The 27643-nt window shown below is 34.9% G+C and overlaps 1 pseudogene; it reads left to right on the plus strand.

Moving 5' to 3' along the window:
- Positions 1 to 11381: 11381 nt before the first annotated feature.
- LOC116482134 (tubulin alpha-1A chain-like) lies at positions 11382 to 12852 on the plus strand (annotated as a pseudogene).
- The last annotated feature ends 14791 nt before the right edge of the window (positions 12853 to 27643 follow it).

Here is a 27643-nt window from a genome sequence, read left to right on the forward strand (position 1 = left end):
TTTTCTATTTGATGTATTTTTTTTGCATTTTCCCTCTGGGAATAGATTTTGGATAAGTATTTTCTGCATACTTTTCTACACTTTTCTACCTTATATGGCAACAATATTAGTGATTGTAAACTAATTAGGTGACCGATGATCATACTGAATTTGTATGAAAGACATAAATTTCAAAAATATATAAATGCTTTAAAAATATTATCATCATTATTATTTCCTTATTTAATTTAGACTTTTCCTTTTGTTGTAGATTTTTTCATACTTGTTAAAACTTCTTTTTGGCCAGGCGCGGTGGCTTATACCTGTAATGCCAGCACTTTGGGAGGCTGAGGTGGGCAGATCACAAGGTCAAGAGATCGAGACCCAGTCTGGCCAACATGGTGAAACCCCGTCTCCACTAAAAATACAAAAATAAGCCAGGCATGGTGGCGCGTGCCTGTAACCCCAGCTACTCGGGAGACTGAGGCAGGAGAATTGCATGAACCCAGGAGGCAGAAGTTGCAGTGAGCAGTGAGCTGAGATTTCGCCACTGCAGTCCAGCCTGGCAACAGAGCGAGAGAGACTCCATCTCAAAAAAAAAAAAAAAAAAAACTGCAACAAAAAACAAACTTCTTTTCTACATCCTCTAATTTTTTTTGCTCTAATTGTATTAGTATCAGTAAAATTTTTTTAAAGTGTGCACACAATTCAAACTAATTCCAAAGCTATCACTCTTCCCCTATTTTAACCCCTATTATTAAAGTGTTTATTTATTTATTTATTGAGGCAAATACTTCCCATCTGCTTCTCTAGTACCTGTAATTGGCACTTTCTGTCAAATCAGCCTGCTGGGTAAAGTGCTCAAACTTGAAGAGTCTTATTTAAAGTGCTCCCAGGAAATTCAGTTATTATAAGTAATCTACAGAATTCAAAAGGAGTGTATGACCGAATATAAAATAGACAACATCAGATTGCTGCAAAGTAGAATACATTTGAAGAGAACACCCGTAGTTGACTGAATTTTTTTTTTCTGTCTTTTTTTTTCCTGCCTAATAATTAGTTATTTGTTTCCTTTGTAATTTTCCTCTGGTACACATGACACTTAGTGAACAAGAGTGAAAACAAATCACAAACAAAATTATAGTAAAATAAGGAAAATTGCCCCAATCCTGTTTGAATTTTCTCTGTAGTCTTTAATCAGGTTTATTTCATATGGCTTCTTAAATGAACTATGGGCTGTTGTTCAATGCAATGTGTGGCTGTGAATATAAACAGCAAATGATACAAATGAACTGTCTTTCTTAATCTTTTTGACATGCCCAACTAAGAGGGTTATAAGGGAAAATAGAACTAATGCAATAAACATAAGGACATAAAAAGGAAAAGAAAACAGGAACAATAAACTCAAAGTGAATCAGACATGTGCTCATAAAGTGCTTCCTGGCAATTTCACTACCAGTCACCAGAATGTCTGAGGAGCAGCAAAAAATTGGGTGTTGGGATTCTTGCTTTGTGGCCTCACTGTGAAAATTAATGCTAGTGAAACCAAGCTCAAAGGATTTTCTTTATCCTGCCAGATACCTTCTGGATTTTTAAGAAAATCAGAAGCCAATATAACTTACAAGTTATATTGCTAGTATTGGGAGATTTTTTTTTTTTTTTTTTTAGACGGAGCCTTGCTCTGTCGCCCAGGCTGGAGTGCAGTGGCGTTATCTCGGCTCACTGCCATTCTCCTGCCTCAGCCTCTCAGGTAGCTGGGACTACAGGTGACCGCCCCCATGCCCAGCTAATTGTTTTGTATTTTTAGTAGAGACAGAGTTTCACTGTGTTGGCCAGGATGGTCTTGATTTCCTGACCTCGTGATCCTCCCACCTCGGCCTCCCAAAGTGCTAAGATTACAGATGTGAGCCACCGTGCCCAGCCTGGAAGAATATTAAATTCATTTGTTCATTGTAATGTCTCTTTACTAACATAATCTCAAGACTGAATAAAAGTATTTCAGAATGATAAATAGCATACAAATGTAAATATAAATTAATGAAAAAATTTATGTATCAGTTGTTCAGCTCACAATACTGTGGTAATTATTATGTTAAATGATAATTAAAAATACTATGATATTGCCATTATCAGAAGAGCAATCATTAGATCCATTACGTATCATAACCATCAGATACTTGGTTGATACATTGAAGGTAATTTGTTTTATGAACATGAAAATTAAAGTCATAATTAGATAATTATCTTCATCTTAAGGCAATAGTCAATATCTCTTTTCAATTCCAGAATCTTAAAATAGACAATATTTTAAAATATTTATATAATCTTTATGACAAAGTAAAATATTTGTGCCAACCATCTGAAAAGTTTACTAAATTCTACGTGGTTTAATAATTTATATGGAGAATTGATGTTTTTCTCATATTTAAGTATCACTGCATATAGTATTCACAATATTGTACCTCATATTTAAAGCTATGCATGAAAACCTGACTCAAGTGTGCCAGAAAACTGTTGACACTCTTACCTTCCTGCATGGGTTTAGTTTTTGCTAAACTGTTGATACCATTATACAAGTAACTCCATAAATCAATGTAGATGACAAATTCAAGCAGCGTTGCTACTTCCTGTTCTCACTCTGTTTATTTTCTTATATTTGACTCATGCTTATGATAATACTGGGAGCTGTTTTGATATAAAGTCTTATTTATTGCAAAGTCTGTGATCTTAATATAGGAATACAAAGAACTAAAGTGAATTATAACATCTACAAAACCCTCAGGCGGTATAGCACATTTCAAAGTCATGTTCAATATAATAATAAATTCATCAAATGTTTCATTTAAAAATCATTCAGTAACTTCTTTGGCATTGCCAGTGAAGTACTTACTTGGATGGTTAGAATATGTTAGTACTCTACTTCTCACAGGAAAATCTTCCTATTGCAACTGGAGAGGCTCAAAAATAACCCTTTCTATGTTTCTCATAAAATATTAAAGTTTTAAAATATTTTCTCACCTGGTTTCAATTTGGGAAAAAAGCAAAAAATGGATATCTTACAAGAAATCGTAAGAAATATGGAGATTATTGTTATTTGTGCAAACTCAATTGAAATCTAGTTGTAAAGGTAAAACTGCAAGGCTGTCAATTAAAAAACGATAAACATATTCAAATGTACCTAAGTATGGGGAACCCACTTTAGAGGTTTAGATTTAAAAAGAATGAGGAGCGTGTGGTAGCTAAGAGTACACACGAGTTTGAGTGAGGTCTTTTTAACCATTCAAGAACTTGTTAGCTATCTGATCTTCCTTCTACTTAATCTTTTCTCTGATTAGAGGCCTTTGAGAAAAAAAAATAGGCATTTCTCCAGTTCATCTCTGAGCTCTATGATGTATTCTATGGTAAAACACATTTTTCATTCCCTTCAAATACTACTGCTAATGCAACATATCAAAATATAACTTAAGTATTTCATTAGCACTGTATTGGTTTCCTATTGCTGCTGTGAAAATTGTCACAAACTTAGTAGCTTAACGCCAATCATTATCTTACAGTTCTGGAGGTCTGAAGTCCAACAGGCATCTCACAGTGTTAAAATCAAGGTGTGAGCAAGGTCAGGTTCCCGCTGGAGACTCAATGAAGAATTTGTTTACTTGTTTCAGGGGTGGCACCTTCTACCCCTTGGCTTTATGGCCCTTTTAGGCACCAACAGCCTCACTAAGACCTCTGCTCCGTCTTTGTTATCTCCTTTTCTGATTTCCTATTTCTCTCATAAAGACTTTTGTGATTACATTGGTCCTATCCGGATAGTCCAGAACATTCTCCCCATCTCTTAACCACTCCTGTAAATTCCCTTTTGCTGGAGATTAGGTATTAAACATATTTGCGGAAATTAACACTATTCTTACTACCAGTGAATTATATGTTCAATTTTATTTACTAAATCAATGTAAGGCGTCAATGGCTTGTACTCAACAGATCACACCCAACCTTGTCTTTTTTTAAAATTTTTTCAGAGATAGGGTCTCACTCTGTCAAGCAGGCTGTGATCATGGCTTACTACATGAATTACAGCCTGAAATTCCTTGTGTCAAGGAATCGTCCCCCCTTAGCCTCCCACAACCTGCCTTTTATTTTCCCCCCTATGTTTTAAAAAAATAAGTATTTCATAAACTTTGCCTTTCCAATAAATTTCTGTTTTTAAGATGAGAGGTTTGGCAGAGTTAAGCTATTAACCAATTAAGCTATTCTTCAGGGTTAAAAAGAGTGATAGAAAAATTAATGATTATTTATCAAGATTATTTTAACCTCAAAAAACTAGCTGTTTAACCAATAAAGTTATTTCAGAATGATCCCTTAGTTCTCTTTCTTTCTTCTCTCTGTTTTTCTCTCTCTTTCCTCTTAGAAAATTAGTTTTTACCAAATTTTGTAGATACAGAGGCGATACATATAATTAGAAACAATGTTATATATTTTTATGATTTATCATTCACATAAACTATAAATTGTGAATAAAATAATTGCATTGGTAAAGAAATTAATCTAAATAAAAGAACAAGGATTCACAATGATATTATGTCATTATGCCTTCCTAATTGTCAGAAAATGAGAATTGCTTTTGATCAGACCCTATCACTTGCATTTTCTTGCCCTTTCGTGTTTGTCTTTCCTCCAACGCCCTCTTCCAGCATCTCAGTAACTAATACAGAAAGGAATACGAGCAATCCTGAATCCAACAGAATACATCTCTTCATTTCAGGCATGTTGCATTTAAATAATTATAATTTGTCCGTAGTAATTCCCTAAAACTAAAAGAGCCACCTCAATATTCCACGTCTTTTAAAGAGCTGAACAAGTCCTATTTCCTTGATAAAAATTTTCACACAGCTTCTAAACTGCATCAGTCTCCTGTTTCTTGAATCTCCTTCAGAAACACAAGTTATCTTTACCTAGTTATGTACTCTCTCATATTGTATTATTACTGCTATGACTCTTTCTCTAAGCTCTGTGAGGCCTGAGCTCTTAAACTGTGCTTTTTGAAATCTGACCTAACATCAGTCAAAAAGTTAGGCATATAGAAAACCAAAAACTCTCATTATATATGGTAAAGAAATAGACCTCATTAATTTATAATTATACATAATGTTATTTTCTCTCCAAATATTTTTCTATGGTGTTGAGTAAAACACTATCAAAAACAACTTTTCTGGAAGTAATTTAATTGCCTCTAGTTGAGTAATGTTTATTTTTAATAGACATATTACTCATATTCTGAGCACAAAATATTTTAACACAATCATAATTCTATTAATATTTTTAAAGACAATAATCCTTTAGTTTCTACTAACATTGTCATTTTATAAGTTAACACTAATATTTTAAAAATATTGTTCCGTTAAACATAAAACTGACATCTCTTTAGATGAAAGTAATGAGAAACATCTACCCATTAGCATATAGAAAATGTCAATCACTATTTCTAAAGAAATTTTAAGTAAACAACTATTTTATAGGTAGGTTTGGGAGACTTTCTTATAATTTAGGTAAAATCCTCCTACACGTTTCTTTTATTGCTTTCTTTAGGTGAATGCTAGAAATGTGCAGATCTAATGCTAATATATTAAATTATTATTCATTTAAGACATTCCAAGTATCATAAGTTTTCTTTTTAGCAAAGTCTGTAGTTGATGCATTAACATTTATTACGGGTAGTCACCTATGTAATGGCACTCAGTTTGAAAAACATCAAGTTAATTCTTGATTGTTAGAGGTGACTCAGTATCTTTAATATATTTTAAAAGATGATCTCAATTCAAGAAAAATGTCAACATAGCCATTTAAAGAATTTTGCAAAATATCTAAAGAAGGTTTAATCAGGCTTGAATTTTTCCAATAATGTAGTCAAAGCACTGCTCAAATCTGGTAGGAGAAATGGCAGTAACATTTCTTTAATTTTTGTTCTGTGAAATCAGTGGCCAAGATAAGACTTTTTCCCTTGTCGCTTTTCGTCATATTCTGAAAAGATTGTGGCCAGAATATGTTCAAGCCTAAATTCAATAAAATATATTAAACATATGATGCTTATATTTTTGTGAATGTTGATCATTTTTATTTGAGATCATTCACATATGTACAAATTAATCAAAGTATTTTAAGGTGAAAAAACTATTTTTGTAATAAAAGACAATTTGTGAAACAACCTGCTTACATTTTTCAGATTTCACTTTAATAGTAATTGAATTCTGATTCCATTCCCAGGAAACCACATTATTTTAAGTCATTGCTTATGCCACTTTTCACCATTTTTGCAGGTACTGCTCTGAAGTCGGCATGACCTCTAACCTAGATGGCTGCAATACCTACTACGACTTCTCCCTGCCTCCACGTTTGTCTCTCTACATTCTATTCTCAACAAAGCAACCAGGGTGATACACTTAAAACATACAAGTCACATCACGTCACCTCGTGTTACTCTGAAGCTCTAACAGATTTTCATCTTCTCAGGATGGAAATGAAGAGTTATTAGAATACCATAAAGAGACTATGTTATGTGTTCCCCAAATGCCACACCCCTACTATACTGACTTCATATTATACTCTCACCCTTTCTCTTTCTGCTCGAAGCTGTTAGTTGTCTTGCTATGTCTCCACCATAATATATATGTTGCTAACTCATGGCCTTTACGCATATGGTTCTGATAATCTTCTTCCTCAGATAATGTTTCACACTCACTTTATCCTTCAGGTGTTTCTGCTATATGTCACCTATCAGTGAAATCTACACGGGCCACCATATAGCATGCCCCCATCCCCCAACCATGCCTTGGCACCATCTCCCCAATTTATTGCTTTAATTTTCCTCATACAATTTATTGCCACTTGACTTGACACATATTTACTCATTATCTGTTTATTGTCAGTCAATCACCAGAATATTTAATGAATACAGAATAAATATGTGTTAAATGAATGAATAAATTTAATACATAAAAGACAGGAGTTGAGTTTTACTTTTATACCAGAGGCAGATAATCTAAAGCCCTCAGACTAAATCTAGCCAGCCATTTGTTTTCTATAAGTACATAAAATTTTATTGAAAAGAGTCTTCCAAATTTGTTAACATATTGTTTATGGCAACTTTTACACAATGGCAGAGTTGAATAGTTGTGACAGAATGGGAAGTTAGCAAAGACAAAAATATTAAGTGCCTCCTCAAAGAAAAGGTTTGCTCACCTTTTAACTTTTTTTAAATCTTCACATAAACGACTTTTATTCTCCTACTCTTCATTTTCAAATGGGCAAGAGTAGCTGTTTTTGTATCATTCAATGTTTTCAGCAGTGATTGAAATAAGATTTTGGTAATTTGTGGAAACCAAGATTTACCTTAGGTAAGGGAACATAGTTTTGGCATCACAGTTTTCACATGAAAATTGGTGACTGCATAATGAGAAGTTTCATATTTCTGTAACCATTCTCTGGGAAATATTCCCTAACTATACTGATAAAACTGATACAAAAATACAACAGGCTAGCCATTTAATGAAAGGTGTTAAAGAGATCATTTGAAAAATAAAAGGGAAGCAATTTGGATGCGAGAGATGACATTTTACTCAGATATGTTGCTTTATCTTTCATCTTCCTCAACTTACATGGACAAGGACATGTAATGTTTACTTCCACTGAGCAATTAAATATTTAATGAGAAAGAACACTAATTGGTAGGTAATGCTGTCATTGATTGTTTCCTAACCAGTTAGTAATTGCATATAAAAGTCATATATTAGGGACTTGATTAACAATACAAATTACTCTGCCAAAAATGGCATACCATTATCACCAAATTTATGTTGAAGCTGTCTTCATTTTCCCCTATGGTTTTGAAACCTTAGTAGAAGAAAGGACACTAAATTTAAGTTGACTGTTTCCATGTTTTTTTTTTCTAAATGCATGTGATTGTTCAATTGCTAAAGCCATGTATTCTTTAAGATCTGTGCTTATATGTAGAATATCTTGAGGGAATATGATTTACTGCCCCAGTTTCTGGAAAATGAACTAATATGATAAATGAAGTAGGATGAAGTTCTTGGATGGAAACAATCAAATTGTCAATAATTTTACATTTAGTCTTAAGAAATATATGCCATTATCAACAAATCTAACGAAAGAATACAATAAAAGAACTTTTATCTTAAAACTGATGATTTTGAATTTTGTGATAATTCAGTTAAACAACTACCTCTGAATTTTCTTTATTTGGCTTAGTGTATTATTATAGGTTGCCCTTACTTGTATTCCCTGTATAGGTTAAGAAATATAACTTTTCCACCCATTCCAAAAGACTCCCTTTGTGGTCCAGACCACTAACTACTCTTTATCTCAATAGTTAACCACTATCCTGATACATAATCAAGTCCTTGAATTTCTTTACGTTTTGTCAAGCAAATGTGTATCCTGAGACACCAGAATATAGTTTCCCCATTTTTGCTGAGTCTTAATCTCCACCCTTTTCTTTTCCTTTTTATTTCTAATTTTTTTTTTAAGAAACTGTAAAGTTTGCCTTGGAAAGTTTTCCTGAATCTCAGTCAGGCTGATTATAAACTCATGGTACACTCTAATATATTTCAGAAAATGATTTGATTAAAGTCTTCAGATGATTTCTTTTAACAGGAGGCTCAGTATATCGCCTTCTGACTTTTATTTTTATTTTTCTCCCAGCCATTTATTGCCTGCTAATTGTTCATTTCATCTTCCATTTGGTGTTAAAAAGTGTTTGCAATTTAATTCTATCATTTTATTTTTTCAGGTGTAATCATTTTGCAAAGGAATAGTACCTTTCATCTACTATTTGATTATCCAATGATACAGTTCACATCTCGATCCTTTCTGTCATTTAATCATTTTCCAAAAGTGATTTGGATCACTGTCTTTTCAGCAGTTGATCAATTATTAGTTTTCACATTTATATAAACTCATGGATTTATGATGAGTTTCAATTCATTGTGCCCCTTACCCTTACTGAAGTTCAATTTGTCCCATCTATGATGAGCAAAACATCAGAAAGTTGGCTTTTGAATTCTTCAGGCATGATCCTAGCGGTCATTGATAGCTTCCTTGCTATCTGTTTTGTCAAGATGGTCTATAGTCAATCTTGTACATTTTCTTCCATAGGCATGAACACGTCTATTTCTCCACAAAACACATTCTCTTTTAAATTGGACAGTACTACAATCTGAGTTTATTATATTTTCTAGTTCTTTTCAGGGGATTTAGGATTAATAGATAAAGACAAAGTTACACAGATAAAATGCTTGTGAGGCCATACTGATATTTCCATCTTCATTTCTAGTTCAAAATTATGAGATTTTTGCAAGACTTCTTTTATATTACCTCTTTGTTGCAATTCATACGCCATGATAATTCTAACTCTCAAAATACAAGAGATGATAGAATGAGAATATCCTGTAATTACTCATTTGCTTCATTTCTCATTGTACATACAACTGTCTCAGAATAACAATACTAATACTACCATCTCCAATTATGATTACTAACTAGAGTTTTGTTATTTTGTTTTGCATTTCTCTATTCTCAAATTTATATTATTTCTACATTGATGATGTGTATCTTCTTTCCTTGTTCCTGATCAGTCTGACTAGAAGATTATAAATTGTATTAGTCTTCTCAAAGTATACATGTTGGGTAAATTGATTTTATTTATCTATTATTTTGTAGGGTCAAGTATTCTAAGTGTGACATGTAGATCAGTGTGGCTTTCTCTCATGCTTTCCTGTCAGCCTTGCTGACTTTATTGTATTTTTATTTTCTAGGCTTTCAGCTATTCATCCATTAAAGGTCAAACAAAAATTGCTCCTCAATGTCTTCCCATCTATTTTTAAGGTGGTTTTAAAATATATTCCTTATTTTAAAAGATTTTACTCACTTATGATTACAAGTTAATTGCCAAGTGAATTTAAATATGGCTTGAATGTTTCTAAACAGATAGCTTTAAATAGGTTAGTTTACCAACGGTTCATTAAAACAAAAGATTTAGTTATAATCCTGAACTGTAATGATATAATTAAATAACACTTTAGAACAGTGCCTAGTACAAGTTAGGAGCTCAGGAAATGTTAACCAATATAATTTTCATCTTTTTTAAACTAAAAATGCCCGTGTATGTGATGCTGTTTGTGAAATACTTGTCATGTGTATTGTAAATTTTTTTTTGGAAATAAATAGCTCAGATGAGGGAATCGTAAAGTTTTCATGAATGTGACTTCCAAGCCAGTTTTATACTACAGTCACTGAAAAGAATAGGTATGTGACAGATTTTGCTTAGAAAACATTTCTAAATTAATAGAATAAAGTAGAGAACCATTTGAAATTATTTTTAGTAGAAATCTGCGAGATTGGGATTTATGTTAATGTGGTCCCCCATTGTAACCCCAAGGGTTCCACGTAGAAGCTGAGAATTAGCTATACTAGAAAGAAATAATTTCATAGTGACTACTTTTAAAAACAATAATTTCAAGTTTCATGAAACTGTGCAGGAGTTTTGAAAGCATTTCCCAAGTTAGATCTCGAAATATTTTTCTTTTAAAAGTGAAATAAAAAAGTTGGATATAATAAAAAATCAAATAAGTCCAATGTTTGACCTTTTAAAATTGAGACAATGTTAAGAAAGAAAAGGTTATCGAAAAATACAGAGACAGAGTTGAAGGAAAGAATCATTTATGAAAAAAAGAAAACTAATACAAAAATAGGTATTAACAAACTATAATGTACCGTACAGTGTAATGTTTGGAAATAAAGTTAATAATAAATTAATTGAAAGAGTATGGAAGTTTACATATTTTCATTGTATTTATGAAAGAGAAACACCTATTCATTGTCATCTTTTTACTACATTTAAACAGTATTTTACATTATGTGTCCACTGCTACTGATAGCCATAAATTAATTAGTTTAAGATGACATTTCAAAACTTAATACCCAAGTTTTGTCACCATTCTGTAAAGGTTAAAATGATATGTCAACGCTTTCTTGGAGCAATTGAAAGGCTAGCAATAAGGAATAGTTCAAGCCTCACGACAGTTGACACCAGATTTCCTTGTGATCCCCTTCAAAACTACCAGAATGTTAAATTACTTCCAACTACAGTTGTATTTTTCATATACATTTCATGACTTCAACATTTTGTCTTAATCATAATCTTTTATAGCTAGACTTATTTAACTTTACATTAGTTTTACCTTGATCATTTTTATGTGCGAATTCTAAAGGGGATGTTTAAATATAAATATTATTGAGTGCATTACTTACCTTGACTCTTAGCTTGTTGGGATCGGTCATTAGACCCGTTATCTGCTCCTGTCGCTTTAGCCTCCTAACTCTTAGCCACCATGTGTGAGTGCATCTCCATCCACATTGGCCAGCCTGGTGTCCAGACTGGCAGCTCCAGCTGATAACTCTACTGCCTGGAACATGGCATCCAGCACCATGGCCAGATGCCAAGTGACAAGACAAGACAATTCGAGGGGGAGATGACTCCTTTAACACTTTCTTCAGTGAGACAGGCACCAAAAAGCATGTGCCCAGGACAGTGTTTGTAGACCTGGAACCCGCCGTTATTAACACAGTTTACACTGACACCTACTAGCCACCTCTTCCACCCTGAGAAGCTCATCCCAGACAAGGAAGATGCTGCCGGTGGCCATGCATGAGGCCACTACATCATTGACAAGGAGATCTTTGACCTCATCTTGGACTGAGTTCACAAGCTGGCTGATCAGTGCACAGGTCTTTAGGGCTTCTTAGTTTTCCACAGTTTTGGTGAACAGAGTGGTTCTGGGTTCAACTCCTTGCTGATGGTGCGTCTTTCTGTTGATTATAACAAGAAGTCCAAGCTGCAGTTCTCCATTTACTCAGCAATCCCCCATCCTCCCGGTTTCCACAGCAGTAGTTGAGCTCTACGACTCCATCCTCACCACCCACACCACCCTGGAGCACTAAGGCTGTGCCTTCATAGTAGACAGTGAGGCCATCTATGACATCTACCATTTGGTTATCCAGTGATATAGTTCATATTGGAAAGGTTGAAAAAACATCTCGACCCTTTCTATCATTTAATCAGTTTTCCAAAAGTGCTTTGGATGACTTTTGGAAAGCTCAGTATTGAGTGTCCAAACTACACTAACCTTAACCATCTCATCGGCGAGATTGTGTCCTCTGTCACTGCTTCCCTCAGATTTGATGGTGCCCTGAATATTGATCTGACAGAATTCCAGACCAATCTAGTGCCATATACCCACATCTACTTCCCTCTGGCCATGTGTGCCCATGTCATCTCTGCTGAAAAAGCCTACTATGAACAGTTTTCTGTAGTAGAGATCACCAATGCTTATTTTGAGCCAGCCAACCAGATGGTAAGATGTGATCCACACCAGGGTAAATACATAACTTGCGGCCTATTGTACCCTGGTGACAAGGTTCCCAAAGACTTCAGTGCTGCCACTGACACCATCAAAAACAAATGCAGCATCCAGTTTGTGGATTGCTATCCCTCTGGCTTCAACGTTGGCATTAGTTACCAACTTCCCACTGTGGTACCTGTTGGAGACCCGGCCAAAGGACAGAGAGCTGTGTGCATACTGAGCAACATCACAGCCGTTGCTGAGGTGTGGGCTCACGTGGACCACAAGTTTTACCTGATGAATGCCAGGTTCCTTTGTTCACTATTCCGTGGGTGAAGGGATGGAGGAAGGAGAGTTTTCTGAGGCCCACAAGGATATGGTTGTCCTTAAGAAGGATTATGAAGTGGTTAGTGTGGATTCTGTTGAAGGAGAGGGTGAGAAGGAAGGAGAGGAATACTAATTATCCATTGCCTTCAGCCCTGCAGCATGTTATATCCCCAGAATTTCAACTTCAACATCAGCTGACAGGCATCCAGGCTTTTCAGTTAGATTGTTTGCACTCAGCAGTGATCATGTCTTTTCCATGTGTACCTGTAAAATTTTTTCTTCATGTCTCAAAGTAAAGGCTTTAGAATAAGAAATGAATAAAATAAATAAATATGAATATTATCCAATTATACAGGATATGTTTTAGTTTCATGAAGAGATTAATGTAGCCCCTATAAGTAATGAGAATTCATACCACTATTCACTGGATTTGGATATATAGTTATTTCATGTTTTGGCAAACATGAAATATGAGTAAGATCAGAATAGAAGATGAATGTATATTAATAAGGATAGTATTTTATGAATACATAGGATCTGTTATATATCCCTATCCATTATGTAACTCAATCTATCATCTATATCCAGGGTCTGCAAACAACATCCTCTAGGCCAAATCTGGCTTGCTGCCTGTTTTCATAAATAAAGCTTTACTGAAACACGGCCATGCTCTTTTGTTTACATATTATCCATGACTGCTTACCTATTACAGTGGCAAAGTTGAGCAGTTATGACAAATCCACGAGCCATTTAAAATACATATAGCTGGTCAGGAATGGTGGCTCATACCTGTAATCTCAACACTTCGGGAGGCCAAGGCAGGCAGATCAATGAGGCCAGGAACTTGAGACCAGACTGAACAACATGGCAAAACCCCATCTCTACTAAAAAAGTACAAAAATTAGCCAGGTATGTAATTACAGTAGGGCACACACCTGTAATCCCAGGTACTCTGGAGGCTGAGGCAAGAGAATCACTTGAGCCTGGGAGGCGGAAGCTGCAGTGAGCCGAGATAACACCACTGCACTCCAGCCTGGGCGAAAGACTGAGACCCTGTCTCAAATAAATAAATAAATAAACAAATAAATAATAAAATAATACCTATAATCCTTTGCAGGAAAAAAGTTTTCTTATATCTAATCTGTAACATCAATATTAATATATGTATCTAATCATCTATCTAATCTCTTAATATATATGTATATATACATACACAAATGTGTATATATACCTATATATGTGTGTCTGAATGTATTTATACATATGTATATATTACTCTGAATACATTCATTCTTCCAAAAAGGGCTTCTGATGGCATACACATTTGAAACAGAAATAACACTATAAAATAGAAGCAAGACAACAACAAAATGCACAAAAACCAAAAAGAGCAATATTTTAGAAATGATGATTTGTTCAATTTGAGACTTATTTTTGGTCTGAGATTTCTGGCAGGTATGACAATAAACAAAATATTGAGCTACATTGTTCTAATTAGAAAATGTGGTAAATTAAAACAAATTCAAAATAACACTAGAGTAATTTCCTTCTTATATTCTTCTGTAGATTTACGGCTCACAGTCAAGTTGACCATAGAAATATAATCTCTCTTTGTTTTTTTGAAGACTTGAGTTTTAATACAGAGTGCCTTATAAAGCATATTTCCTGAGGGCTTTATCAGTCAACAAATATACAACAAACTGAGGTTCACTTCATGTGATAGGAAAAAATCTATGATAATATAAGGAGACATATAATTTAATTGTGAAAATTAACATTTTTACATTTTCAGTAATAAAGGAAAATATTGTAGTAACCTATTTAAATGGGATAAGTAAATACATATTTTGAGTGTCATTTTTACTTTTTATTTTTTTATGCCTGAATGCTAAAGTTAACATGTATTTTCACACAAAAAAAGTCTAATATGAAGGGTTTATATAAATGAGTTCAGTAATATTTTGATTCCATTTAGCTCAGAAAAATGTTGAGTCTTAAATTGTAAGGGTGAAAATAATACAAAAACTAAGAACTGTTGATTGATAGTGCCCTAATCTTTCCCTTGTAAGAAGGAAAATCAGTGCACTTATAATTTCTTATTGAGTTGCAATATTCTACAGTAATATGTTAACATAATTTTGATCATCATGTTGACAACTCATGGATTAAAGTTGACTTTATGTGATGTGATTGTTATAAATATTCGATTTTTACTTTCTCCATATTGCAATGGATAATCTTATGTATTAAGTAGAATAACTAGGAGAAAAATATGTTTTTCATTATTTCATATAGCAAAGTTGGTAAGCTTTATACACTTGTTATTTGTTGTTAAAATATAAAGATGCAGCTAAATGAAGAGAATAGAATCTTTTTTCTTCAAGAAACTATGGCTATTATTATTAAATAATTATCTTGCTAAGTATAGTAATGCAGCAAAAAGATTTTTTAATGTGCTCTTAATACTTAGGGGGAATAATCGAAAAAAAATATTGCCTCACTTCTTAAAAATGTCAGCAGATATTTTACTACTGTTGTTAAAAACTCTCTTTGGAGCCAGGCACAGTGGCTCACACCTGTAATTCCCGCACTTTGGGAGGCTCTGGCGGCTGAATCATTCGGCCAGGAGTTTGAGACCAGCCTGGCCAACATGGTGAAACCCCTGTCTCTACTAAAAATATGGGAAAATTAGCCAGGCATAGGGGCATACGCCTGTAATCCCAGCTACCTGGGAGGTTGAGACACGAGAATTGCTTGAACTCGGGAAGCAGAAGTTGTGGAACCTGAGATGGCACACTGCACTTCAGCCTGGGTGACAGAGCAAGAATCTGTTAAAAGAAAAAACAAAACTCTTTGGCCAATTTGGCAGTACAACTGTGTCTACCACTGTGACATACTCTGTGAAAACATCACAGAGACCCGAATGTCAGTTTTCACAAGTGAGAAAGGAGACTCAGGGTGATATGTTTATGTATTGAATGGAGAAATGGTTTTTGTTTGCTTCGGTTTTTTTTTTTTTTTGGAGACGGAGTCTTGCTCTGTCACCCAGGCTGGAGTGCAGTGACGTGATCTCAGCTCACTGCAACCTCTGCCTCCTGAGTTCAAGCGATTCTCCTGCCTCAGCCTCTCAAGTAGCTGGAACTACAGGTATGTGCCACCACGCCTGGCTAATTTTTTGTGTTTTGGTAGAGACGGGGTTTCACCGTGTTGCCCAGGCTGGTCTTGAACTCCTGAGCTCAGGCAATCTGCACGCCTTGGCCTCCCAAAGTGCTAGGATTATAGGCATAAGGCACTGCGGCTGGCCAAGAAATGGTTTTTCATATAATCTCCATTGTCCCGTCATGATACCAATAGCCCTTTTTCTTTTTGGAGGGAATGTTGTTATTTTATGATTACTCTTCTTTTTAGGAAATGATACATGATCTACTTTCTCATGCCTGCTCCCTCTGTCACATTTATATGCTCGATACAAAAAAAAAAAAAAGGAAAAAGAAAAGTAAATAGTTTTGACAAGTTAGGAAAGTTTGTCTAGACATTAATTTTAAACAGACAGCCTTTGACTAATAACTACATTTAGGGAGAATACTTTATTTTCTCGGAAGTAAAAATAAATTACATAAAGCTATTACTAGACTTAAAGAGGCATGTATTCGTGTTTCCCTTTTGTTTTATTGTTTTGATAAATCTTTAAGGAAATAATAGTAACGGAAACAACAATAAGTAACAATAATAGTTGGCATCACTTAATTGAACTCTTATTCTGTACAAAACCCTCTTCTAAATACATTATATGCACTATCACAGGGAGGTATTTACTAATTATATTCCCATTTTCCCAACAAGGAAAGAAGACACAGAAATGCATATTAACGTGACCAAGTTCACACCATTAGTGAGAGGATGAGCCAGAATTCCAACCAAGGCAGTCAGGTTCCAGAGAAGCCGCATTACTTCTCACTAAACAAAATGTCTTTTTTGAAAATTCTAAATTCACTATTGTGGGTCAATGACTATATTAATTACACTGAAAGCTACATAGCAGAAGGTAAGCTTTTCTTGCTTAATTTGCTTAAATAAATAAAACTTTTACAACTGTGGCAAGAGAGACATTAAAATTGTTTTATAAGCAATTCATGTCAAGTAGAAAGTTTGAGCTAATTCTATCCTTTTAGAAAATAACCTGATCCTGTTTAACAGATATTGTAAGATACAATAGCTAATGCGTATAGAATGTTTACCTTGTGTCAAGCACTTGTTTCAGTAAGTGAAAAGTGAAACAATTTCTATTGTGTTACTGTTTTATCAAGCAAATGTAATCTTTCAGAGTCCATTATAAACAGCACATTCTGATCCATGCTTAAACTGTGAAAAATATCTTTTTGAAACATTCAAAAGGAGAGGTTTTTTTTGGTTATGAATGTTTGCAAGTCCGAAACTGCATTCAATGCTAGCAAAAGATAATTTATAGCTCGTGTTTCACTTATAATATTGTCTATCTTTTTTCCTGCCAAAATTCGGGTCATTCATAATAGCAAGTTATGCATTTTATGGGACATTAATCAGGCAATCAGCTGTTGCAGGATATTAAAAAGGGCCTTGCAACAGAAGAAGAGTGAGTAGAAGATTTCTTAGGCAAACTCAATTATAGATACAGCACTTCATTTGTTCCAGTTCAGATTTTTATCATACTCTTTTGTTGTGTACCATACTTTATGTTTGTGCACATGTATAGTTAAATGCCAAATCTGATTCCCTAAAATACAAGTCAATTATATATTTAAGTAACCATTTTCCTCTGAATTTAATTTGCAAATGGTTTTCAAGAAAATTAAAGTGATCCGTAGTTTGTTAGTGGTGTCCTTGTTCCCATGGTGAAGACTAACAATATAGATATTGGATTTAAAATTCATTTTGGTTCAAGCTAGTCTCTTACTTAATTTTTGACTTATTAAAACTCTGTACATTCCTTAGCTTTTTGTTGTACCTTTAATACCTTTACTCCCTTATTTCATAACAATATGATTTTTCTCACGTTTCATAGCTGTTCACAGCTGTCTAATGTTTATTACAGTTAGGGTGGATATACTGCTAGCTAGGCAATGACTGAGGAGAGGAGATGTATGTCACTGTAGGCTGGCCCTTAGTAAGAAAGATGTGTCAGCCTTCTGTTTTTCTCCTTTATTAGAAGCTAGAATGTTGGCTTAGTGACTAGGTATCTTCATCTAAACAGGTAATCCATCCTAGGGATAGTACAACTAGACTTGGGGGAAACCTGGGTCTTCAACACCTCAAAATTTTGATATTTGCCTTTAAAAAAAATTTAGATTATTACAGAAGGAAAACATGAACTCTAATTTTGGAGTTCCTTGCTAAAGTCACCTATTATTTATTATATCCAAGAGAAATATTGGTACAAACGTGTTAACATACTACAAAAACAAAACCAAAAAACGATAAACGATCTAAAATCTAAATGACAGCCCCACTAGTAGATTAAAGATTAGGTAGGAAAAAGGACTTAGATACTACTCAGATCCTTGTTAAGTTATGGTAAGACTGTTCCCATATATATTTTTTTGTTTTGTTTGTTTGTTTTTTTTTGAGATGGAGTCTTGCTCTGTTGCCCAGGCTGGAGTGCCGTGGCGCAATCTCGGCTCACTGCAAGCTCCGCCTCCCGGGTTCACGCGATTCTCCTGCCTCAGCCTCCTGAGTAGCTGGGACTATAGGCGCCCGTTACCACACCTGGCTAATTTTTTTTTGTATTTTTAGTAGAGACAGGGTTTCACCGTGTTAGCCAGGATGGTCTCGATCTCCTGACCTCGTGATGCACCCGCCTCGGCCTCCCAAAGTGCTGCCCTGGGATATTTTGAAAGACAAAGCATGTGCAAACTGAGCTTGAAAATTAACTAGAACTGGATGGAAAAAGCAACAACATGAGAAAAAATATTGTGTGATTGCGTTTATTGCTTCTGTAATCAAAGTTCTACCATAGATGAACTAACACTGGTTGCAAAAATGATCCTGCTCTATAGAGGAATTGGAGACAAGGCTGGCTCTCTAATCCTTTCCCCAACACCTTGTATGAAGATTTCTGGGTCAGGTGTGGGAGCTAACCAATAGCAAATATTAAGTCATGCAAATTATTTTCTTCTCAGCCTAGTACTTCAGATGACCTCAAGGTGGCATGATGTGACTAAGTTTGGGCCAATGAAATCTAAGCAGAATATTTGCAGAATAATTTATTTCAAAGAATATGAGGAGCTTTCCCTCTCTTTCCTTTTTTTTTTTTTTTTAACCTGATGGCTGGATGTCACCAAGCAATAGCATGTGGGAGTGTGGGAACGGCAAAACTCAAAAATGGATGGAGACTTGGTTTCTGACACCATCAAGCCCGCCAGATCAGCCATATTGTTAAGTGAGAGAGAAAACTAGATTAAAATACTGTTTGGGGAGTCTCTTTTATAGCTGCTTCACCCATACCCAATTATGTATTTTACCAGATTAACAAATACTAAACTATTGGGCAATGAATCTAAAACCTTGTAAATAAGAAGTACATTTTATTAATTATAATTTTCCTATATTCGTCTAATAAATTCTTTTCTTTTTTTTTTTTTTTTTTTTTGAGACAGAGTCATACTCTGTCACCCAGGCTGCAGTACAGTGGCGTGATCTTGGCTCACTGCAGCCTCCGCCTCCTGGGTTCAAGCGATTCTCCTGCCTCAGCCTCCCAAGTAGCTGGGACTACAGGCTACGTGCCACCATACCTGGCTAATTTTTTGTATTTTTAGTAGAGACAGGGTTTTACCATGTTAGCCAGGATGGTCGCGGTCTCCTGACCTCACGATCTGCCTGCCTCAGCCTCCCAAAGTGCTGGGACTACAAGTGTGAGCCACAGAGCCTGGCATCTGTTAATGATTTCTATACTCCCATTTACCTTTTATTATTCTGTCTACATATCTATCATAACCATGCTTACATAAATATATTTATAGTGGTCACTGAATCACCATATTTGTGTCTTTTGTATGTGAGTTAAAATTTTTGCATGCTTATGAGTCTGTAAATAATTTTACATAGAGCATGTTTTATAATCTAGATATATATATTGTTTTTATTACTATTCCAAACCCAACCATATGAGAAAAATAGAATACATGGGAAAAAATAGAAATTGGCTGTCTGCAGTGATATGGTTTGGCTGTGTCCCCAACCGAAATCTCATCTTGAATTGTAGCTCCTATAATTCCCACACGTCATGGAGGGACCCCATAGGAGGTACCTGAATCATGGTGATGGGTCTTTCCTGTACTGTTCTCGTGATAGTGAATAAGCCTTACGAAATCTGATGGTTTCATAAAGGAGAGTTCTCCTCCACAAGCTCTCTTGCCTGCCACCATGTAAGACGTGACTTTGCTCCTCAATCGCCTCTGTCTTAATTGTAAGGCCTCTCCAGCTTTGTGGAACTGTTAGTCAATTAAACCTTTTTCCTTTGTAAATTACTCAGTGTCAGGATACGTCTTTATTAACAGCATGAGAACAAACTAATACATGCAGAAACAAATTACACAAAAGAAGACAATTTCTCTCCTCTTGAAATTCAAAGTTCTGATGTAGTGCTAATAGGTCTCTATGTATTAAATAATAAAATCCATGTTTTCTGCTTTTCCAGCACTTGTGTCTCCCACTAAGTTTGGGGTTTGATTTGGTTTTATGCTCCTTTTAACAGCTTTTGCAAAGATGTACTTATTATGTAGCACTTAACTATCTCAGTTTAGGGGATGTGATGCTTAGCAGAGATAAACAGGGTATGTGGGGTGAATGGTCTAAATATCCAGGATGACAGTGTTATACATAACGGTCATTAAATGAATATTTTGTAAGATTGTAAAACATTAAGTACTTGTCTCTTATCATCTAGTTCCCCCCTATAATAATATCAGATGGCTTTATAGAAATCATGTATTTCATTTAATACAATGCAAATGTATTAGGGAGTTGAAAGAAAACAAATAGTAAATATATGCTATGCTTGTTTTGTTTTGTCCTTTTTTTAACTTTTCTCTTAAATAGTAAAACAAAATATGTGTTTAAAAATATATTATGAAAATCTTACATTAAATTATTTATTAATATATTGTAGAGCAAAAAAGACACTAAAACAGTGTTGCAACTAAAACTATAAAATATTAAATGTAAAATATTAAATGTAATAAGAAAATTAATTCTCATGTTTATGCAATTAATATGTTCTGAACAGTCTTGCAAAATTTTAATTTTGCATTGTCAAAATAGTATTCTGCTATCACTATAGATTTTAGAAGTGCATAGTAAAAAATTACATATTACCACTGAAACTATTTTACAGCTGGATTAGTCTAACTGAAAGCTTAAATGTTTACTAGGACCACAAATTTACAAGACATTGGTGTTGAAGGTAAATTGGTGAACAAAACCAAATTATTTCCTCTGGGGACTTGTATTCTAGCTGTAGGTTGCAATTGTTGAATATATATGTCATCTTAGATGGGCTCTTTAAAGCAGGAAACAGAGCTACTGGGGTGAGAATGTGCTTTAAGTGGAGTAATCAAGGAAAGATTTTCTGATGCGGTGACATTTGAACAGTGGCCATAAGGAAATAAGAGAGCATATGGTACAGGAGCCAGACAGATGAGGAGGTGGAAGCACCTAAAACTAATTACACTTATTGTGGAAAAACCATAAGGATGAGGCCAGCATGGGAAGTGTGGAGAGAGCAGGGGGTGGCAGTGATGGGAAATGAAGTCAGAAAGGGAACCAGGGGGGTAATTTTGCTGTGAGTTAGGTGTAACATTTTTGGAAGGTTTTAAATGAAGTAATTTATAACCTACTGATAGGGACTGGGAGCAGAGAAGTTCTAGGCAGACAGGGGCAGTTCCCTGGCAAAGCCACACCCTCAAGCCAAAAAGCCTGAGACCGTAGCCCAAAGTGAAAACTTCTATCCCTGTTTTCCCGCTCAAATGTTGCCTTTTCCTAAACCACCCATGGCCCCACCCCACCCTGTTTTGTGCCTATAAAGACCACAGACTCAGCTGGCATAGGGGAGAAGCAATTGGACACTGGGGACTATGGCCGGATTATGGAGAGAAAAGGCTTGACCTCAGAGGGACAGCTTGACGATGTAACTTCGGAGAAGAGTGTGACCAGAGACGTTAAACTTTGGGGGAAGATTACCTACACCCCCTCCTCCTCCACTTTTCAGCTCCCCTTCCTGCTGATATCCACTTACCTTGGCAATAACACCCCCACATTCGCCATCCTTCAATTCGTTTTGTGCGACCTCATTTTTCCTGGATGCCAGACAAGAGCTCAAGAGTCATGGGTGTGGATGCAAAAGGCTGTCACAGCGACCCTTTGTCCTTGCTGGAAGAAGGCAGCCACCAAACTCGAAATGGCGGAGGCCCACTGAGCGGTTAACACTTAAGCCATCTGCAGATGGCAGAGCTAAAACAGCACTGTGACAGGCCTCTGGGGCGTTGGGAGTAACAGGCACCCCACCTGGATGCTGCTATGCGGCACAGTTTGCTCCTGCCTGCACCCACAAGCACTCACTCTGGCTCTTGCACCCACTCACCCGCTCCACGATGGGTTGAACATAGTGAGTCCGAGTGAGTGGAGTTTGATCCCACTGGTGCAGAGGCAGCCAGCCTGTTCCAGCGCTCCTGCACACCAGTTCCCACCTCTTTCGCTCACACACTCCCTCCTGCTAGGAGTTGAGGCAGCAGGCTGAGTTAGCAAGGCACCTCTGTTGCGAGTCCTGAGAAGGGATCAGGGAAATACTCGTTTCACTACCTTATGTTTCAGAAGACCCATCCCTGCCTACGGTTCAAGTAGACTCTGTTAGATCCAGGAGAAAACAATGAAAGCATGTAGGAAGGTCCTGCAATAAACAAGAATGAGTGGAGTAAATCTGACTTCAGGGTTATAGCCACTGAGCTGATGAAACATAGTCATACTCTGCATGTAATAAAATACAACACCCAAGGGACCTGCTGAGATGCACTCATTTCTAGACTTGCAGGATTCCAGGACGTTTCCTTAACCCTCCTTTATGGCTCATCTATTATGAAGTTTCTAAGTTCATGCGTTCAAAGAAAGGAATAAAGACATTTTCTTCAGACGCATTCTTCTTTGCATCTTGCAACCTAAACCTCTTCTAACACAAGGGAATATAAATATGTTTTGCCCACTGGCTTTTAAGCAGATGGAGTAGTCAGTCCACCACAGAAAGACCAAAACTCAAATGAATATCTCAAGGATTTTTCCTGTCACATTCTTTCCCTAATAAATAAATAAATATATAGAGAGAGTGATAGAAATAAATATGGCATAAATAAAAATATGCCCAGCCTATATTCATTCTCATCTTGCCCCAGCAAAGGTGAAGATTGAAATAAATGTTTCTTCTAGAAATTATATATATAAAATATACAATAATATAAAATATAATATATACTGTTATATAGTATAGAGCATATACTATTATATTTAGTATAATATATAATATAATATATAGTTATATATAGTATATCATGTATTTTATTATATATTATATAATTATATATACATTATATATGTACATGTATATTATATATTTATGCAGATTATATATTATATATAAATGTAGTTTGTTTTTTCTAGAAATTATAATATATAGGATATATTATATATTATGTAAAGTATAGTATATATTAAACTCTATATATTATATATAGTTATATGTAATATATAATTAAATATATTTTCTATTATATATTCATATATAACATACATAAATATATAATAAATGTATAATATAAAATATATATAATGTCTAGAAAAAATATTTATTTCTATCTTCATGTTTGCTGGTATAAGATGAGAATGAATATAGGTTGGAAATATTTTTATATGACATATATGACAGTAGTCTCCAGAATGGGTTGTATGTATCCCTAGCAGGTTTGTATGGGATACTCCACTGAGGTACAAAAAGCATATGATACAACTTTAACAGTTCAGTTTCCAATGTCTGGACTTTTCACAGTATCCATAAACATCTAGAGGCAAAAAGGGAAGGTTCTAAGTTTGGCAAAAATAGTGGGAGGCCTTTGAGTTGCTTTCATATGTACATCCCTGGTTTTGTAGAGACTCAATTTGCAAGACAATGATCGCTGCTTTAATTCCCTTATAAATAGGGTTATAGCATGAATGATATCAGGAAATGACCCATTCATTCAACTGCATTGTCTTCAATTTCCTTTTTTTATGTCAGCTGATGGATTTTCAGTTTTTCTTTCTGAGTATCAAACTAAATTTTTATATTGTTTGAGGAAATGGAGCTGAACTCAGAGGACCGTTTTATATTAGAGATTCAAAAAGTCTTCTGGTGTATAGGATTATAATTTTGTTTTAAATTTGATTTCTGCCTTTTAATCTTGTCAAATGAGTCTCTAAGATTGGTTGCTATACTTAGTTTGTATCTTTGCATAGTTATCAATAAAGATAGCTGTTTAAGAGGAGAGCATTTTGAGAAGTTTTCTTTTTAAATATAGCCAAATTATTTATTGCATAGGTGACTCAAGGCAAAAATATTTTCTTCCTAGAAAGTCTCAAAGACAACTTTCCAGGTGTGGAATACCGTGGATGTAAGTGATGTTTTTAAAATGACAGCAGATGATGTCGCCCAAATTATCCCCCCAAAATTTACTCCCAGAGATAGGCTAAGATAGCAAAAGATCTTTGCTGCCAAGGGCAGTTAAGGCTGAAGTTTTTGAGTGGTGTCTCCTGCCTCCTCATGAAATTGTGAACACATGAGTATGTGGACACATGGAGTTGCCTCCAGTCCCAGGCCCACCAACCTGAGACATCAGGCAGGCACTTGTGGGATTGGCTTTCCCAGCACTAACCAGGCAACAAAGGTTGAGATGACAAATGCGCCTCATGGAGGGGACTTCTTATTAAGACACACTCCCCTGAGAATTTGGCATATTTGGAGCAAAGAGAGTGGGTCTTAATAATCTATGTGTCTTGGGTTCTCCGTCCTTTTAGACTGGCCACATGATGTAATCTGACAATAACCCTTCTTGCTGGCAGGGACTAAGAGAAGGTGTTCTCACTTGGTCACAAAAGCCAGGCTCTCAAGGCATACAACAGGACAAAGGGGAACTTCATCCACTATGGTTTCTCAGGGACTCACAGTACAGTTTGTCTAAACCAACACCTACGGGATGTGAATCCAAAACTCACCAGTCTCTGGGCCCAGCTTGAGCAATGTGCTTCTAAGGGTTTTAGGTCTGTGTTTTATAGTTCCCTTCTTTATGACAAATAACATAGAGACCAAGAAAAACAGAGACCATTTTCAGGAGGAGAAGCTTGAACAAATTCAAAAATTAAGTAGCACATACAATTGCACTACAAAACTCATAAAATACTTTTAGGTGTAAATCTTCCAACATATGTGCGATGTCTATATTCTAAACTATAAAACAAAATATTTCATGTTTATTGATTAGCAGACATCATTATTATAAAGATGTCAATTCTCAATGTCATCTATAAAATCACTGCAACTAAAAAGCCAACAAAAAAGTACTGGAAGGATATTTTTAGTGTTGGAGAAGCTGATTTTAAATTTCAGGTAGAAACACAGATGAAGATGAAGAACAAAGTTAGATTTCTTATATTTTCTGACTTCAAGACAAATCATTATCAGATTTCAAAACTACAGTAACCAAGACAGCATGATATTGAAGAATTTATGGACATGCAAATTTGTAGGAGAGAATAGAGAGTCAAGCAATAGAAATGCTAAATATAGTCAGCGATTTACAACAAATATGCAAAAATAATTAAGTATAAAAAATAAAATATTTCAATAAATTGTGCTGGAACTAATAGACAACCACATATAAAGGGATATTTTTATTACAGAATATGCATTACATGTGACATATTGTATATGTTGTATATTCACATATAGTTACATATTTGTATAACTTTTATATAATTATATGTTATATATTTACATATAGTTATATATAATTATATAAAAGTTATACAAATATATAACATAATTATATAAAAGTTATATAAATATATAACTATATATAAATATACAACATATACAATATGTCATATATAACATATTCTATAATAAATACATATTGATTATACATATTTGTATATATAGTTATGTTTATATGCAACTTATATACACACAAATGTTCTTATATTTGTATATATATATTTTAATATATATATACATATATATAACAGCCTCTTTTTATACCGCATATATACCTCATTTATATCTCACTTCCTATAAAAAACTTGAAACCACTTTTAGATCTAACGTAAGACAATATTTTTAAGCTTAAAATCTTGTAGAATTAAGCATTTGGGACCTTGGCATAAGTAATGATTCCTTAGACATGATACCAAAAGCATATAAGAGAAAAAAATTGATAAATTGGTCTTTATAAAAATTTAAAACTTCTGTTATCTGAAATATAGTGTTAGGAGAAAGGAGGGAGATACTACATTTTGGGAAGAAATATTTGCAAATTATATAAAGGATCTGTATCCAGAATAAAAAACAAAAACTAAAACCTGCAAGCAATATGAAAACAAACAACCCATTTAAACAATGGATAAAAATCTGGGCTGGCCGTGGTGGCTCACGCCTGTAATCCCAGCACTTTGTGAGGCTGAGGTGTGTGGATCAGGAGGTCAGGAGTTTGAGACCAGTCTAGCCAACATAGTGAAACCCCGTCTCTACTAAAAATACAAAAAAATAGCTGGGCCTGGTGGCACATGGCTGTAGTCCCAGCTACTCAGGAGGCTGAGGCAGGAGGATCGCTTGAACCTGGGAGATGGAGGTTGCAGTGAGCCAAGATTGCGGTGTTGCACTCCAGCTTCAGGGACGGTATGAGACTCCGTCTCAAAAAAAAAAAAAAAATCTGAACAAGTACTTCATCAGATAAGATATACAGATGGTAAATAAGCACAAGAATAGATGTTCAACATCATTTGTCATAAGGTATCGCAAAAGAAAAACTGGACAAATGTATCAAAAGACCCCGATTAAAACGTCTAAACAAACAAACTGACAAAGAGAAGTGTTGATAAGAACAAAAAGTTCAGAAATTCTCATGCACTATTGCTGAATATGCAAAATGTTACAGTTATTTTGGAAAGTAATTTGGGAGTCTTCTTAGAGCATCAAGCATACACTTGTGCTATGACTCTGTAATCCCACTCCTAGATACCTCTCCAAGTGAAACAAAATACTAAGTTTACTAAGAAACCTATATCAGAATATCTATACCAGCTTTATTTTTAATATACCAATACTGGAAGCAAAACAAATCTATCTCAACTGAGAAATAAAAAAGTGATATTTGCTTACAATAGAATACTACTAAATGACAAAAAGTACAAACTATTGATATACACAACATCATAATGCATAAATAAGTGACACCCAAATCCTTTATAGCATGTGATTTTATTTATATGGTCTCTGTAAAATTATTGGGGCCTGAAACAATGAATGCTGGGTTAATGAACAGGCTGGCTACAGCCACAAAGGACATTTAGAGAAATCTCTCCAATGATGGAATTGGTGTATATTGTTGATTATTGTGGTGATTATCTGAGTGTACTCATTTGCCAAAACTCATGAAACTGTAAACTAAAACTGGTGAAATTTATTGGATATACATTATACCATAATAACACCAATGGAAAAATTCCTACATGATATAGTTACAATTAGTACTTAAACAGTCACCTGTTAAAATTGTCCTTTCTGATGCACATCCTTTCTGCTGTACTATATTTCAATTTGGATCATTTTCCTTCCTTAGTATTTCCTGTAGAGTAAATCTTCTGAGTGTTTCTTT

This window comes from Hylobates moloch, unplaced genomic scaffold (genome assembly GCF_009828535.3).
Source record: "Hylobates moloch isolate HMO894 unplaced genomic scaffold, HMol_V3 SCAFFOLD_14, whole genome shotgun sequence".
Taxonomy (NCBI): domain Eukaryota; kingdom Metazoa; phylum Chordata; class Mammalia; order Primates; family Hylobatidae; genus Hylobates; species Hylobates moloch.